Below are 7,243 nucleotides of genomic sequence, written 5' to 3'. Positions count from 1 at the left end.
CATAATGTTTTGTATTGAGATTTGAAGAATTGATTGTCTATGTTTAAATGTGGGGTTTGCAGCGTATTAGCAAATGAATAGCGTACACTTTAGGCAAAATTGGAACGTCCTTTTTAAATTAAATCAAGTATGAGAGTACACGACAACTTCAGGTAACTGTTCATGAATGACATAACAGAACTTGACATACCATGCTTAGCAGGTGGAGCTCCAGACACTGCTCGATCCTCCTCTGGGTGTGGCTGGTCAGCTGTGGGAATACACAGATATCTGAGACATCAATAGGCTAGAGGCAGGTTTTTCCACACACATACACACATATATATATATATATATTATTTTTGGTTGTTTTTTGTTTTTTTACACTCACAATCATACACATGTACATACATACATGTGTTTGGTTGTGTGTGTATTTAAGTATTATGCACATTTTATTATTGTTCTTCTTTCTTTTACAACTGTTTTAACTATTGTTCTTGTGTAGTGATGATTCATACAGTATGAGAGACAAACAACTTGAATGTGAGCCTACATGGTAAATTCAATCTATTCAAGCATGACTTACCATCCTGTGCAGAAGGAGCTGACTGCTCTTCACTACTGCTGTACCTAAGCTGCTGACCTGACTGCGCCTTTTCACTGCTGCTGGTAGCTGTGGCTGGCTCTGACTCTTTTCTCTTTTTTTTGAAGAAGCTATGAATATCTCTGCTTCTCTTCATATCTATTATCTTAACCCTAACCCTGGGGGAAATGTAATTCAATAACTCAATCAATCAATCAATCAATCAGTCAGTCAATTCACTTTGAAGTAATAGCTATAACTACAAACATCAAGCAGGATCATTATCAAATTGAGTTAGAATCAGTGTGCAAAATACAGGTGTTCGTGGGGCTGTGGAACCCCTTAAATAACAGCTTTGACTGTTAACAATGTGCCTAATTATGTCTATTTATGTGATCTACAAAGGTTTATTTTTTACATAACTACCACTCTTACTACTCACTTTTAATAACACAATTAACACATAATACATCTCATGCAATTGCTCTGCCTCAACATCTAAAAATATGTGAACTGTGAAGATGAGCTAATTGATAAAAACATAAAGTCCTTTATCTCCAAGACAAGAGAAAAAAGTCTTTAAACAGCCCTTAACTCACAGAGCAAATAAATGAGTCCCAGCTTGAGCTTAAATCTAGTCTTTCACACTATATTTCACACACTGGTTGGCCAAAAATATAACATTAGTTCTATTGAACACACAGACACACACACACACACACAGTCAGTAGTCCAGAAAATAGCGTTTTTATATTTCCTGGCGGTTATCCAATCCAAATAACAATTTTAAAAAACAAAATGCTAACGTTCAATGCTTAACTTGGTTTGCAGGCTGCTAAGCTAGCTAGTGCAGTGTAGTTCGACTTTTAGCTGCTAGTTAGTGCTAGATACAGTTTTCCTACTCATTCAGAGGGAACTACGATATAACTAAACATTAAATTACCATAACTTACCTCTCAATCGACAGATTCAATTCCAGCGTTTTTATCGTTGTTGCTGACTGTTAACCGTCCTCCTGGCTGTTTCACGGACCAGCAGGTGCAGCGCGCGCCGTGCTTATCTCATAGGTCACCTGACCTGCATGACCAAACGCCCGCGGCGTGAGCAGAAATCAGCTCTCACAGCCTCAGTACGACCATTACAGTGTTAGTTAAAAATCTAAAACTGACCCTAAATCAGTTGATCAGCTGTCATCATTGATTGACAACTTTTCTCTTTCTTGTGTTGACGAACTTGACCAACTACCTATCAGATCTGGGGTGGCCACAGGGGTGGCCAATGAGATTTCAGGCCACCCCAGGCCACCCTCTAGAATCGCCACTGACGGCGCCGTCTCAAGAAATATCTGCGTACACACGAAACCACTGAAACCGACTCAAACCGATGTAGTATACATGCCAGACCAGTATGAGGCGCATTATTTCTGACACAGATACACTAAAAACAGAGAAGACTTGCGCATAAACCTTTCGCGCTGTATACAATAATATACAGTAGCCTATGTAATATTAGGCACAGTAGCTTCTTTTCTTTTTTTACCAAGAACTTTATTGAACAATATGAAAAACCATAAATGGCCTGGTACAAAATAGGGATGACATTAGTCACGATATTCGATTAGTTAGCTAAACCATAAAGCTTGCCACAAAGAACCGGCAAATAGCCTAATCATTATGAATGTGTCAAAAATAGCAAGGAGACATTTTAATTGTTTATTAATAAACTACTGTTTTCTGTGACGATGCGGACTCGCCACCTTTGAAGTATTGTGAAGGTGCCTAGAGAGAAATGCGCACTTCATACGGACTATTAGAGTTGTCTGTTTCTTTTCGTTTTGAATTGTTTTGTTTAAAAGTAGAAATTTCAAGCTTAGATATATTTCTGAGTTTCTGATCAATTATGAGACACGCTCCAGTTCAAGTGCGATGCAAGTTATATCGCGTTGGCGCCTCCATATCCTGATTATAGGCTATTGTCTGCTATATTTGCTTCTTATTTATTAAATCCAGGAAATTGGTTGATGAAACATTGATTAAAATTAAGATACAATTTATACAAAACGAAATTCACTTTAAAGAAAGGCTTTATACAAAACAAAACTTAATGAAGTGGTCAAAATGATGTGTATCGATATTGCGCATCTTATGATTAGGCTACTCACGCTGTTCACTTTTCATATAATCAACATATATGAAATGGAAAAAAATAACATAATATTTAAACATAAATATGAAACTAACTTTTCTTTAATGGCTACAACATGTAGGCCTACAGTAGCCTACAGAGAAATTTAATGTCGGAGCGAACGCCGTGTTACCAGTGAGCATGAGGGGCAGAGGTGCGTTTTTTTAATATTAATAATATAATAATTCCCAGCGATCGTCGAGTATTATTTTTGTTTGAAATGCCCATCCCTACAAAATACGAAATGTCTTAATCAGACAAAATACAAGCATCATAGCATAAGAAAGAAATATAAATAGGCCTAAATAAAGAAGTAAAATAAAAATACATTAAAGTAGGCCTAAATAATAATTAAAGAAATAAAAGAGGCTCAGTAGCTTCTGAAGCATGAACTCAAGCAAGTAGTCGCAGTTGTTTTTACTGTTAGGCTACTGATTTAGCGTGTCTGACTAGCCGACACGTGGGGTAATGACATCATCGTTTCACAAAATATACGGATCGGCCGTACACACGAAAACGCAAGGGTGTCGTTTTCAAATTTATCCACCCTGGGACCCGGTTTCAAAAAATAGCGGTTTCAGTCTCCCAAAACGCCGGATCCGTCTGGACGAAATGCCGATCCGATAAAAAATTTGTGTGGACAGGGCCTTATATTTCCTAAGAAAGGGTTTGTTCGGGTAACATTTGTGAATTAATTTAAATGTCATCAAGTTGACTAAACTTGAAAAAATCAAATATGGAAATGTTCAAAGACATGTTCTCTTTGGCTTAGCATACACATAACACATTATAGACTTTTATAATTCAATGTTAGGCTGCATAGTTTAGATCAGCCGGAACCGGGAACACTTCCCATAAATCCTGATGTACTTTGCACATCATAAGAAGGATGGCGTCTACGCTAAAATTTGTCTCTCTGTTTGTTTACCCAAGTTTTACCGCAGTCCGCCGGATCCAGGCTGTATCCGGATCTGATGAAGGACCTGCGCCTGGACACGACAACAACGCAGTCCTGAAGTGTCAACTACGCCCCACCACCTTCTGGAGTCTTTCGTTACCACATCATAACAGTCTACAGGAGCCAATGACATTATTAACCATGAAATAACGATAATATTCTCTCTTAGTAGGTTTACCCTTTACACGTGTGTGAGTGCAGTTCTGCAACAGCTGGCTGATCAGATCACAGACACGGAGCAACGTTACCCGGACTCTCTTATAATCGTTCTTAGTGATTTTAATGTCCCACCAGAGGCAGTAATATGCTGGACCACTGTTACATCAAAATAAAGGACGCATATCACTGCCACAGAAGATACTTACAGAAGTGGGGATACAATCTTGTATAACCAGTCTAGAAACAGACTGAAAAAGGAGATTGGAGTGGCTAAAAGACGGTACTCTGAAAAGCTGAAAAAACAGTTTACATCCAACAATCTGGCGTCAGTCTAGAGAGGCCTGAGGAACATCACAAAGTACAAGACATTATAGGTTTGAAAAGCCTCCTTCCCCCTTCTGTCATTCAACCTACATTTATGGTCTGTGGAGGATGTGTGCCGGGGTTTTTAAAAACAGAAAAATAGGAAGGCTTCAGGCCCAGATGGTGCTTAATCTGCCTGTTTAAAAGTCTGCATTGACCAACTAGCTCCAATATTCACACAGATCTTCAACAGATCACTGGAGTAGTGTGAAGATCCCTGATGCTTCAAACGCACCACTATCATTCCAGTCCCCTAAAAACCCAAAATCACTGACTACAATACTGTCGCTCTCATGTCTGTGGTCATGAAGTTGTTTGAAAGACTGTTGTTTGCCTACCTGAAGAACATCACTGGACCCTTGCTAGATCTTCTCACAGCCAAACTGACCCAGCTCTCTGTGCCAACCCCAATCTGTCAGTGGATTACCAGCTTTCTGGCAGACAGGCAGCAGCTAGTGAGACTGGGGACACTTACATCCAGGACCCTTACTATCACACACTACTGGTGAGCCTCAGGTTTGTATGCTCTCTCCACTGCTCTTATCACTCTACACAAATGACTGCACTTCAAAAGACCTCTCTGTTAAGCTCCTGAAGTTTGCAGACGACACCACTGTCATCGGCCTCATCCATAACGATGATGAGTCTGCTCAGAGACTGGAGGCCGAACAACTGGCTGTCTGGTTCCTGGGCACTATCATCTCTCAGGACCTGAAGTAGGACACTCACATTGTCTCTATTGTGAAAAAGGCCCAGCAGAGGTTGTACTTCCGTCGCCAGCTGAGGATGTTTAACCTGCCTCAGGAGCTGCTGAAACAGTTCTACTCGACATTCATGAAGTCTTTTCTATGCACTTCAATAACTGTCTGGTTTGGTTCAACTACAAAATCGGACATAAGAAGACTATAACGGACAGTCTGGACTGCTGAGAGGATTATTGGTGCTCACCTGCACCCTCTTGGAGCTGTACTCTTCCAGAGTGAGGAAGAGGGCAGGTAAAATCATCACTGACTCCACTCACCCTGGCCAACATCTGTTTGAACTGTTGCCGTCTGGACTGTGATTCAGGTCACTGGGCACTCAAACTGTCACATCCACCAGCTGGAGTGCCCATGATCTCCACCAGAGGGCACACCTCCCGACTCTTGTGCTATCTTATCATTAACTACATTTCCCATAACCCATTGCCTGGACTTATAGTGCTCTGATTACTTCCACATGTGTGTTATCTTGTTTTCTTTTGACTATTTAAGTTCTGGTTATTCACTCTTACTTTGTGAAGTCTTGTATGTTGTTACACTGCATTTCTGAGAGTTTCCTGTGTCTTGTTTTTGATTCCCTGCCTGTATTGTCAGGTAACCAATTGGACCTTATCTACACGCGCTACTGCTCCACGGACAATACACTGGTCACTCCACTGCACACCTCAGATCACTTCCTCCTCACTCTCAACCTCAACCTGCCTCAGAACGCAACACACACTCCTCTACAGGTCACCTTTCGACGGAACCTACACTCACTTTCACCCTCTCGCATATCCTCTTTGGTCTCATCCACACTTCCTCCACCTGATCAGCTCTCAACACTAGATACTAACAGTGGAACTGATACTCTTTTCTCCACTTTAACATCCTGTTTGGACAACTTCTGCCCCCTTTCCTCCAGGCAAGCCCGCACCCCACCCTCTGCCCCCTGGTTATCTGATGTTCTCCGCGAACATCGCACTAAACTCAGGGGTGCAGAGAGGAAGTGGCGCAAATCGAAAGATCCTACAGACCTGGGTCTTTATCAATCCCTCCTCTCTTTACTTCTCTGCTAATATCTCTACTGCTAAAATGACTTACCATCACAACAAAATTATCAATTCTTCTGACTCTCGCATGCTTTTCAAAACCTTCTCCTCTCTTCTCAACCCTCCTCCTCCTCCTCCTTCATCAACCCTAACAGTTGACGATTTTGCCACATTCTTCATAGATAAAACAACCACCATCAGCGGCCAAAAACTGACACACACATTTTACCAGCAAACGCGCACATTCTACCCTCCTTCTCTCTACTTTCAGAGGCAGAAGTCTCTAAACTCCTCCTTTCCAATCGCCCTACCACCTGTCCGCTTGATCCTATCCCCACTAATCTACTTCAAGCCATTTCTTCCTCAGTTGTACCCACACTCACGCACATCATAAACACCTCTCTTCACACTGGTACCTTTCCCACAGCTTTTAAGCAGGCTCGGGTAACCCCACTGCTTAAGAAACCCAATCTAAATCCAGCACATCTAACAAGCTACAGACTGGTATCTCTTCTTCCATTCGTTGCGAAAACACTTGAACGAGTTGTTTCCAACCAGATCTCCTCCTTTCTTACACAGAACAACCTCTTGGACAACAATCAGTCTGGTTCAAAAGCGGACACTCAACTGAGACTGCCCTGCTCTCAGTAATTGAAGCTCTGAGACTGGCAAGAGCAGCTTCCAAATCCTCAGTTCTCAACCTGCTGGATCTGTCTGCTACCTTTGACACAGTTAACCACCAGATCCTCCTGTCAATCCTAAAGATGAACGGCATCTCGGGAACTGCACTCCAATGGTTCAAGTCTTATCTCTCAGGTAGGTCCTTTAGGGTGTTGTGGAGAGGTGTGGCATCTAAGACCCAACATCTAGCTACTGGAGTGCCTCAGGGCTCAGTGCTTGGACCACTCCTCTTCTCCATCTACATGACATCACTAGGATCTGTGATTCAGAAACATGGCTTTTCCTATCATTGCTACGCTGATGACACACAGCTTTACCTCTCGTTTCTCAACCTGCGTGACAGACATCTCTGGCTGGATGAAGGACCACCACCTTCAACTAAACCTTGTGAAGACAGAGCTACTTGTGGTACCCGGCCAACCCAACACTTCATCACAACTTCTCCATTCAGCTAGGCTCATCGTCCATAACTCCATCAAGGTCAGCTAGGAACATTGGGGTTGTAATTGATGATCAATTGAACTTCACAGACCACAATACT

The sequence above is a fragment of the Siphateles boraxobius genome, unplaced genomic scaffold (assembly GCF_051911475.1).
Source record: "Siphateles boraxobius isolate OS27281-9 unplaced genomic scaffold, OSU_SipBor_1 2, whole genome shotgun sequence".
Lineage (NCBI taxonomy): Eukaryota > Metazoa > Chordata > Actinopteri > Cypriniformes > Leuciscidae > Siphateles > Siphateles boraxobius.
Note: the sequence above shows the minus strand (reverse complement) of the source record.